The sequence below is a fragment of the Stenella coeruleoalba genome (genome assembly GCF_951394435.1).
Source record: "Stenella coeruleoalba genome assembly, contig: scaffold_91, whole genome shotgun sequence".
NCBI classification, from domain to species: domain Eukaryota; kingdom Metazoa; phylum Chordata; class Mammalia; order Artiodactyla; family Delphinidae; genus Stenella; species Stenella coeruleoalba.
In genome coordinates, this window is record NW_027646130.1 from 858,947 (window position 1) to 869,874 (window position 10,928).

Sequence of the window (10,928 nt, forward strand, 5' to 3'; positions counted from 1 at the left end):
AAAAGGGCCATCTGAAAAAAGTGTAAAATCCAGAAAGGCAAGACAGGCCATGGAGAACTGGGAGCCTTGTTATGCTGATGGGCGGGATGTAAATTGCCAACAGACACTCGGGAGAAGTGTATGGTGTTTCCTGAAACATCTAAAAAACAAAGCAACAGAACCTAGGGCACTTCCACTTATGGTCCTATAGCTTAGGGAAATTAAAATCAAAAAGACACAGCCACCTCAAAGTTCGGAACGGCTCTGTTTACAAGAACCTCGTTTACAGTACAAGTTCAACATCGCAGAAAGTGAAAAATGGATAAAGAAGTTGTGGTATTTACTTACAAAGCAATATCACTCAGCAATGAAATCTGTGTCATCAGGCCCTTAGCAGCACAATGAGTGGATTCAGGTATGATGATTCTAACTGAAATAAGTCACACAGAAAAAGAAACATCATAAGATATCAGTAATACACGGAATGTAAACTTGGCTACACAGGAACTGAATTACAGAACAGAACAGGTTCTCAAATTTAGAAAAGCAACTTATGCTTGCTTAAGGGGAAAGGTGAGTTGGGGTGCTGCATAAAACCAGAGATTGAAATGAGCACAGATAAAGTTCCTTAAGCCAAATATGGAATAGACAAGAGCTACTCCTTGCTCAACGAAATGGACTCAACACCGCATATTAAACGCCTAAGAATGTACCTGTCTAGTAAGTATCTTAAAACCTATGGATTGCTATGTCTCCGAAAGAGAATCAAGCATGTGTACAGGGGCATAAACGCAGCAGTGATAGGATTGGAGAGGTTCGGTGAGCAAATGAAGACCCTTTGAAGTCATATTGCATGGTACCCATTCCACGGGTTTCAACTACCCAGGTTTTAGGTATTCTTCCTTCAGCTAAAACATGCATGTGGAACCCAAGTATGATCAACCATGTCAATGGGAGACGTGTTCAAATATGTCTCAGTTTTCCTCCCCTGGAACTCGGGTTCAACATTCCAGACGCTTTACTAACACTCTCCCCACTTGGAGAGTCAGGGCCTTTAACCTCCTGTTTGGCCCAGTTTGCAATTTCTGCGGAAGATGAACAGGAATAGCGAGAACCAATGAGAGGCTAGCTGGAGGTGTCTGGACGGGCAAATTTAACTCTCATTTCCCACCAGGAAGAGGAAATAACCAAAGGCTCAGCGTGCCGTGCCGGAACCAGATTAGGGCCTGAAGCCATCCTGCGGTGTTGCGGCCAGGTCACAAGAAAGCGAGTTGAAGAAAGGAGCTCAGGGGCAGTGTAATTCACAAACCTGCAGAGTTATAAATGACAGCTATCGTCCAAAAATAGACTGAAGTAAGGCTGCCAAGAGGACTTGAAAGCGGGGCAGAATTGCAGGAAACCGATTTCAGGAGGTAGACTGGAATTGCATTGAAAGCATAGGAAAAGAGGCAGAACGTCCACAATGATGCACTTGGCCAAAAAGGGCGTATGCGTTTTTTCCTGAATATATTCAGGAAAAAACGCATACGCCCTTTTTGGCCAACCAAGCAAGCTTGCAAAGGAAATCTGCACTACAATGAAGTCTCACTTCCCCCCGGTCAAAAGGGCCATCTGAAAAAAGTGTAAAATCCAGAAAGGCAGGACAGGCCATGGAGAACTGGGAGCCTTGTTATGCTGATGGGCGGGATGTAAATTGCCAACAACCACTCGGGAGAAGTGTATGGTGTTTCCTGAAACATCTAAAAAACAAAGCAACAGAACCTAGGGCACTTCCACTTATGGTCCTATAGCTTAGGGAAATTAAAATCAAAAAGACACAGCCACCCCAAAGTTTGGAACGGCTCTGTTTACAAGGACCTCATTTACAGTACAAGTTCAACATCGCAGAAAGTGAAAAATGGATAAAGAAGTTGTGGTATTTACTTACAAAGCAATATCACTCAGCAATGAAATCTGTGTCATCAGGCCCTTAGCAGCACAATGAGTGGATTCAGGTATGATGATTCTAACTGAAATAAGTCACACAGAAAAAGAAACATCATAAGATATCACTAATACACGGAATGTAAACTTGGCTACACAGGAACTGAATTACAGAACAGAACAGGGTCTCAAATTTAGAAAACCAACTTATGCTTGCTTAAGGGGAAAGGTGAGTTCGGGTGCTGCATAAAACTAGAGATTGAAATGAGCACAGATAAAGTTCCTTAAGCCAAATATGGAATAGACAAGAGCTACTCCTTGCTCAACGAAATGGACTCAACACCGCATATTAAACGCCTAAGAATGTACCTGACTAGTAAGTATCTTAAAACCTATGGATTGCTATGTCTCCGAAAGAGAATCAAGCATGTGTACATGGGCATAAACGCAGCAGTGATAGGATTGGAGAGGTTCGGTGAGCAAATGAAGACCCTTTGAAGTCATATTGCATGGTACCCATTCCACGGGTTTCAACTACCCAGGTTTTAGGTATTCTTCCTTCAGCTAAAACATGCATGTGGAACCCAAGTATGATCAACCATGTCAATGGGAGACGTGTTCAAATATGTCTCAGTTTTCCTCCCCTGGAACTCGGGTTCAACATTCCAGACGCTTTACTAACACTCTCCCCACTTGGAGAGTCAGGGCCTTTAACCTCCTGTTTGGCCCAGTTTGCAATTTCTGCGGAAGATGAACAGGAATAGCGAGAACCAATGAGAGGCTAGCTGGAGGTGTCTGGACGGGCAAATTTAACTCTCATTTCCCACCAGGAAGAGGAAATAACCAAAGGCTCAGCGTGCCGTGCCGGAACCAGATTAGGGCCTGAAGCCATCCTGCGGTGTTGCGGCCAGGTCACAAGAAAGCGAGTTGAAGAAAGGAGCTCAGGGGCAGTGTAATTCACAAACCTGCAGAGTTATAAATGACAGCTATCGTCCAAAAATAGACTGAAGTAAGGCTGCCAAGAGGACTTGAAAGCGGGGCAGAATTGCAGGAAACCGATTTCAGGAGGTAGACTGGAATTGCATTGAAAGCATAGGAAAAGAGGCAGAACGTCCACAATGATGCACTTGGCCAAAAAGGGCGTATGCGTTTTTTCCTGAATATATTCAGGAAAAAACGCATACGCCCTTTTTGGCCAACCAAGCAAGCTTGCAAAGGAAATCTGCACTACAATGAAGTCTCACTTCCCCCCGGTCAAAAGGGCCATCTGAAAAAAGTGTAAAATCCAGAAAGGCAGGACAGGCCATGGAGAACTGGGAGCCTTGTTATGCTGATGGGCGGGATGTAAATTGCCAACAACCACTCGGGAGAAGTGTATGGTGTTTCCTGAAACATCTAAAAAACAAAGCAACAGAACCTAGGGCACTTCCACTTATGGTCCTATAGCTTAGGGAAATTAAAATCAAAAAGACACAGCCACCCCAAAGTTTGGAACGGCTCTGTTTACAAGAACCTCATTTACAGTACAAGTTCAACATCGCAGAAAGTGAAAAATGGATAAAGAAGTTGTGGTATTTACTTACAAAGCAATATCACTCAGCAATGAAATCTGTGTCATCAGGCCCTTAGCAGCACAATGAGTGGATTCAGGTATGATGATTCTAACTGAAATAAGTCACACAGAAAAAGAAACATCATAAGATATCACTAATACACGGAATGTAAACTTGGCTACACAGGAACTGAATTACAGAACAGAACAGGGTCTCAAATTTAGAAAACCAACTTATGCTTGCTTAAGGGGAAAGGTGAGTTCGGGTGCTGCATAAAACTAGAGATTGAAATGAGCACAGATAAAGTTCCTTAAGCCAAATATGGAATAGACAAGAGCTACTCCTTGCTCAACGAAATGGACTCAACACCGCATATTAAACGCCTAAGAATGTACCTGACTAGTAAGTATCTTAAAACCTATGGATTGCTATGTCTCCGAAAGAGAATCAAGCATGTGTACATGGGCATAAACGCAGCAGTGATAGGATTGGAGAGGTTCGGTGAGCAAATGAAGACCCTTTGAAGTCATATTGCATGGTACCCATTCCACGGGTTTCAACTACCCAGGTTTTAGGTATTCTTCCTTCAGCTAAAACATGCATATGGAACCCAGAGTATCATCATCCGTGTGAACGGGAGACGTGTTCAAATATGTCTCAGTTTTCCTCCCCTGGTACTCGGGTGCAACATTCCAGACGCTTTACTAACACTCTCCCGACTTGGAGAGTCATCGCCTTTAACCTCCTGTTTGGCCCAGTTTGCAATTTCTGTGGAAGATGAACAGGAATAGCGAGAACCAATGAGAGATTAGCTGGAGGTGTCTGGACGGCCAAATTTAACTCTCATTTCCCACCAGGAAGAGGAAATAACCAAAGGCTCAGCGTGCCGTGCCGGAACCAGATTAGGGCCTGAAGCCATCCTGCGGTGTTGCGGCCAGCTCACAAGAAAGCGAGTTGAAGAAAGAGCTCAGGGGCACTGTAATTCACAAACCTGCAGAGTTATAAATGACAGCTATCGTCCAAAAATAGACTGAAGTAAGGCTGCCAAGAGGACTTGAAAGCGGGGCAGAATTGCAGGAAACCGATTTCAGGAGGTAGACTGGAATTGCATTGAAAGCATAGGAAAAGAGGCAGAACGTCCACAATGATGCACTTGGCCAAAAAGGGCGTATGCGTTTTTTCCTGAATATATTCAGGAAAAAACTCATACGCCCTTTTTAGCAAACCAAGCAAGCTTGCAAAGGAAATCTGCACTACAATGAAGTCTCACTTCCCCCCGGTCAAAAGGGCCATCTGAAAAAAGTGTAAAATCCAGAAAGGCAGGACAGGCCATGGAGAACTGGGAGCCTTGTTATGCTGATGGGCGGGATGTAAATTACCAACAGACACTCAGGAGAAGTGTATGGTGTTTCCTGAAACATCTAAAAAACAAAGCAACAGAGCCTAGGGCACTGCCACTTATGGTCTTATAGCTTAGGGAAATTAAAATCAAAAAGACACAGCCACCCCAATGTTTGGGACGCCTCTGTTTACAAGAACCTCGTTTACAGTACAAGTTCAACATCGCAGAAATTGAAAAATGGATAAAGAAGTTGTGGTATTTACTTACAAAGCAATATCACTCAGCAATGAAATCTGTGTCATCAGGCCCTTAGCAGCACAATGAGTGGATTCAGGTATGATGATTCTAACTGAAATAAGTCACACAGAAACAGAAACATCATAAGATATCAGTAATACACGGAATGTAATCTTGGCTACACAGGAACTGAATTACAGAACAGAACAGGGTCTCAAATTTAGAAAACCAATTTATGCTTGCTTAAGGGGAAAGGTGAGTTGGGGTGCTGCATAAAGCCAGAGATTGAAATGAGCACAGATAAAGTTCCTTAAGCCAAATATGGAATAGACAAGAGCTACTCCTTGCTCAATGAAATGGACTCAACACCCCATATTAAACGCCTAGGAATGTACCTGACTAGTAAGTATCTTAAAACCTATGGATTGCTATGTCTCCGAAAGAGAATCAAGCATGTGTACAGGGGCATAAACGCAGCAGTGATAGGATTGGAGAGGTTCGGTGAGCAAATGAAGACCCTTTGAAGTCATATTGCATGGTACCCATTCCACGGGTTTCAACTACCCAGGTTTTAGGTATTCTTCCTTCAGCTAAAACATGCATGTGGAACCCAAGTATGATCAACCATGTCAATGGGAGACGTGTTCAAATATGTCTCAGTTTTCCTCCCCTGGAACTCGGGTGCAACATTCCAGACGCTTTACTAACACTCTCCCCACTTGGTGAGTCAGCGCCTTTAACCTCCTGTTTGGCCCAGTTTGCAATTTCTGCGGAAGATGAACAGGAAGAGCGAGAACCAATGAGAGGCTAGCTGGAGGTGTCTGGACGGGCAAATTTAACTCTCATTTCCCACCAGGAAGAGGAAATAACCAAAGGCTCAGTGTGCCGTGCCGGAACCAGATTAGGGCCTGAAGCCATCCTGCGGTGTTGCGGCCAGGTCACAAGAAAGCGAGTTGAAGAAAGGAGCTCAGGGGCACTGTAATTCACAAACCTGCAGAGTTATAAATGACAGCTATCGTCCAAAAATAGACTGAAGTAAGGCTGCCAAGAGGACTTGAAAGCGGGGCAGAATTGCAGGAAACCGATTTCAGGAGGTAGACTGGAATTGCATTGAAAGCATAGGAAAAGAGGCAGAACGTCCACAATGATGCACTTGGCCAAAAAGGGCGTATGCGTTTTTTCCTGAATATATTCAGGAAAAAACGCATACGCCCTTTTTGGCCAACCAAGCAAGCTTGCAAAGGAAATCTGCACTACAATGAAGTCTCACTTCCCCCCGGTCAAAAGGGCCATCTGAAAAAAGTGTAAAATCCAGAAAGGCAGGACAGGCCATGGAGAACTGGGAGCCTTGTTATGCTGATGGGCGGGATGTAAATTGCCAACAACCACTCGGGAGAAGTGTATGGTGTTTCCTGAAACATCTAAAAAACAAAGCAACAGAACCTAGGGCACTTCCACTTATGGTCCTATAGCTTAGGGAAATTAAAATCAAAAAGACACAGCCACCTCAAAGTTCGGAACGGCTCTGTTTACAAGAACCTCATTTACAGTACAAGTTCAACATCGCAGAAAGTGAAAAATGGATAAAGAAGTTGTGGTATTTACTTACAAAGCAATATCACTCAGCAATGAAATCTGTGTCATCAGGCCCTTAGCAGCACAATGAGTGGATTCAGGTATGATGATTCTAACTGAAATAAGTCACACAGAAAAAGAAACATCATAAGATATCAGTAATACACGGAATGTAAACTTGGCTACACAGGAACTGAATTACAGAACAGAACAGGATCTCAAATTTAGAAAACCAACTTATGCTTGCTTAAGGGTAAAGGTGAGTTCGGGTGCTGCATAAAACCAGAGATTGAAATGAGCACAGATAAAGTTCCTTAAGCCAAATATGGAATAGACAAGAGCTACTCCTTGCTCAACGAAATGGACTCAACATCGCATATTAAACGCCTAAGAATGTACCTGACTAGTAAGTATCTTAAAACCTATGGATTGCTATGTCTCCGAAAGAGAATCAAGCATGTGTTCAGGGGCATAAACGCAGCAGTGATAGGATTGGAGAGGTTCGGTGAGCAAATGAAGACCCTTTGAAGTCATATTGCATGGTACCCATTCCACGGGTTTCAACTACCCAGGTTTTAGGTATTCTTCCTTCAGCTAAAACATGCATGTGGAACCCAGAGTATGATCATCCGTGTGAACGGGAGACGTGTTCAAATATGTCTCAGTTTTCCTCCCCTGGTACTCGGGTGCAACATTCCAGACGCTTTACTAACACTCTCCCGACTTGGAGAGTCATCGCCTTTAACCTCCTGTTTGGCCCAGTTTGTAATTTCTGTGGAAGATGAACAGGAATAGCGAGAACCAATGAGAGACTAGCTGGAGGTGTCTGGACGGGCAAATTTAACTCTCATTTCCCACCAGGAAGAGGAAATAACCAAAGGCTCAGCGTGCCGTGCCGGAACCAGATTAGGGCCTGAAGCCATCCTGTGGTGTTGCGGCCAGCTCACAAGAAAGCGAGTTGAAGAAAGAGCTCAGGGGCACTGTAATTCACAAACCTGCAGAGTTATAAATGACAGCTATCGTCCAAAAATAGACTGAAGTAAGGCTGCCAAGAGGACTTGAAAGCGGGGCAGAATTGCAGGAAACCGATTTCAGGAGGTAGACTGGAATTGCATTGAAAGCATAGGAAAAGAGGCAGAACGTCCACAATGATGCACTTGGCCAAAAAGGGCGTATGCGTTTTTTCCTGAATATATTCAGGAAAAAACGCATACGCCCTTTTTGGCCAACCAAGCAAGCTTGCAAAGGAAATCTGCACTACAATGAAGTCTCACTTCCCCCCGGTCAAAAGGGCCATCTGAAAAAAGTGTAAAATCCAGAAAGGCAGGACAGGCCATGGAGAACTGAGAGCCTTGTTATGCTGATGGGCGGGATGTAAATTGCCAACAACCACTCGGGAGAAGTGTATGGTGTTTCCTGAAACATCTAAAAAACAAAGCAACAGAACCTAGGGCACTTCCACTTATGGTCCTATAGCTTATGGAAATTAAAATCAAAAAGACACAGCCACCCCAAAGTTTGGAACGGCTCTGTTTACAAGAACCTCATTTACAGTACAAGTTCAACATCGCAGAAAATGAAAAATGGATAAAGAAGTTGTGGTATTTACTTACAAAGCAATATCACTCAGCAATGAAATCTGTGTCATCAGGCCCTTAGCATCACAATGAGTGGATTCAGGTATGATGATTCTAACTGAAATAAGTCACACAGAAAAAGAAACATCATAAGATATCAGTAATACACGGAATGTAAACTTGGCTACACAGGAACTGAATTACAGAACAGAACAAGGTCTCAAATTTAGAAAACCAACTTATGCTTGCTTAAGGGGAAAGGTGAGTTCGGGTGCTGCATAAAACTAGAGATTGAAATGAGCACAGATAAAGTTCCTTAAGCCAAATATGGAATAGACAAGAGCTACTCCTTGCTCAACGAAATGGACTCAACACCGCATATTAAACGCCTAAGAATGTACCTGACTAGTAAGTATCTTAAAACCTATGGATTGCTATGTCTCCGAAAGAGAATCAAGCATGTGTACAGGGGCATAAACGCAGCAGTGATAGGATTGGAGAGGTTCGGTGAGCAAATGAAGACCCTTTGAAGTCATATTGCATGGTACCCATTCCACGGGTTTCAACTACCCAGGTTTTAGGTATTCTTCCTTCAGCTAAAATATGCATGTGGAACCCAGAGTATGATCATCCGTGTGAACGGGAGACGTGTTCAAATATGTCTCAGTTTTCCTCCCCTGGTACTCTGCTGCAACATTCCAGACGCTTTATTAACACTCTCCCGACTTGGAGAGTCATCGCCTTTAACCTCCTGTTTGGCCCAGTTTGCAATTTCTGTGGAAGATGAACAGGAATAGCGAGAACCAATGAGAGATTAGCTGGAGGTGTCTGGACGGGCAAATTTAACTCTCATTTCCCACCAGGAAGAGGAAATAACCAAAGGCTCAGCGTGCCGTGCCGGAACCAGATTAGGGCCTGAAGCCATCCTGCGGTGTTGCGGCCAGCTCACAAGAAAGCGAGTTGAAGAAAGAGCTCAGGGGCACTGTAATTCACAAACCTGCAGAGTTATAAATGACAGCTATCGTCCAAAAATAGACTGAAGTAAGGCTGCCAAGAGGACTTGAAAGCGGGGCAGAATTGCAGGAAACCGATTTCAGGAGGTAGACTGGAATTGCATTGAAAGCATAGGAAAAGAGGCAGAACGTCCACAATGATGCACTTGGCCAAAAAGGGCGTATGCGTTTTTTCCTGAATATATTCAGGAAAAAACGCATACGCCCTTTTTGGCCAACCAAGCAAGCTTGCAAAGGAAATCTGCACTACAATGAAGTCTCACTTCCCCCCGGTCAAAAGGGCCATCTGAAAAAAGTGTAAAATCCAGAAAGGCAGGACAGGCCATGGAGAACTGGGAGCCTTGTTATGCTGATGGGCGGGATGTAAATTACCAACAGACACTCAGGAGAAGTGTATGGTGTTTCCTGAAACATCTAAAAAACAAAGCAACAGAGCCTAGGGCACTGCCACTTATGGTCTTATAGCTTAGGGAAATTAAAATCAAAAAGACACAGCCACCCCAATGTTTGGGACGCCTCTGTTTACAAGAACCTCGTTTACAGTACAAGTTCAACATCGCAGAAATTGAAAAATGGATAAAGAAGTTGTTGTATTTACTTAAAAAGCAATATCACTCAGCAATGAAATCTGTGTCATCAGGCCCTTAGCAGCACAATGAGTGGATTCAGGTATGATGATTCTAACTGAAATAAGTCACACAGAAACAGAAACATCATAAGATATCAGTAATACACGGAATGTAAACTTGGCTACACAGGAACTGAATTACAGAACAGAACAGGGTCTCAAATTTAGAAAACAAATTTATGCTTGCTTAAGGGGAAAGGTGAGTTGGGGTGCTGCATAAAGCCAGAGATTGAAATGAGCACAGATAAAGTTCCTTAAGCCAAATATGGAATAGACAAGAGCTACTCCTTGCTCAACGAAATGGACTCAACACCCCATATTAAACGCCTAGGAATGTACCTGACTAGTAAGTATCTTAAAACCTATGGATTGCTATGTCTCCGAAAGAGAATCAAGCATGTGTACAGGGGCATAAACGCAGCAGTGATAGGATTGGAGAGGTGCGGTGAGCAAATGAAGACCCTTTGAAGTCATATTGCATGGTACCCATTCCACGGGTTTCAACTAACCAGGTTTTAGGTATTCTTCCTTCAGCTAAAACATGCATGTGGAACCCAAGTATGATCAACCATGTCAATGGGAGACGTGTTCAAATATGTCTCAGTTTTCCTCCCCTGGAACTCGGGTGCAACATTCCAGACGCTTTACTAACACTCTCCCCACTTGGTGAGTCAGCGCCTTTAACCTCCTGTTTGGCCCAGTTTGCAATTTCTGCGGAAGATGAACAGGAAGAGCGAGAACCAATGAGAGGCTAGCTGGAGGTGTCTGGACGGGCAAATTTAACTCTCATTTCCCACCAGGAAGAGGAAATAACCAAAGGCTCAGTGTGCCGTGCCGGAACCAGATTAGGGCCTGAAGCCATCCTGCGGTGTTGCGGCCAGGTCACAAGAAAGCGAGTTGAAGAAAGGAGCTCAGGGGCACTGTAATTCACAAACCTGCAGAGTTATAAATGACAGCTATCGTCCAAAAATAGACTGAAGTAAGGCTGCCAAGAGGACTTGAAAGCGGGGCAGAATTGCAGGAAACCGATTTCAGGAGGTAGACTGGAATTGCATTGAAAGCATAGGAAAAGAGGCAGAACATCCACAATGATGCACTTGG

General features: G+C 43.8%; 1 long non-coding RNA gene across 1 annotated transcript in view; it reads right to left on the reverse strand.

Annotated features, from left to right (window-relative positions):
* LOC307181310 overlaps window positions 1-9,868 on the reverse strand; it is an 843,792-nt gene extending 833,924 nt beyond the window's left edge. The window contains exon 1 of the long non-coding RNA XR_013826403.1: window positions 9,798-9,868. This is a non-coding gene — a long non-coding RNA (uncharacterized lncRNA). The remainder of the gene's footprint in view (window positions 1-9,797) is intronic.
* Between the last annotated feature and the right edge of the window lie 1,060 nt (window positions 9,869-10,928).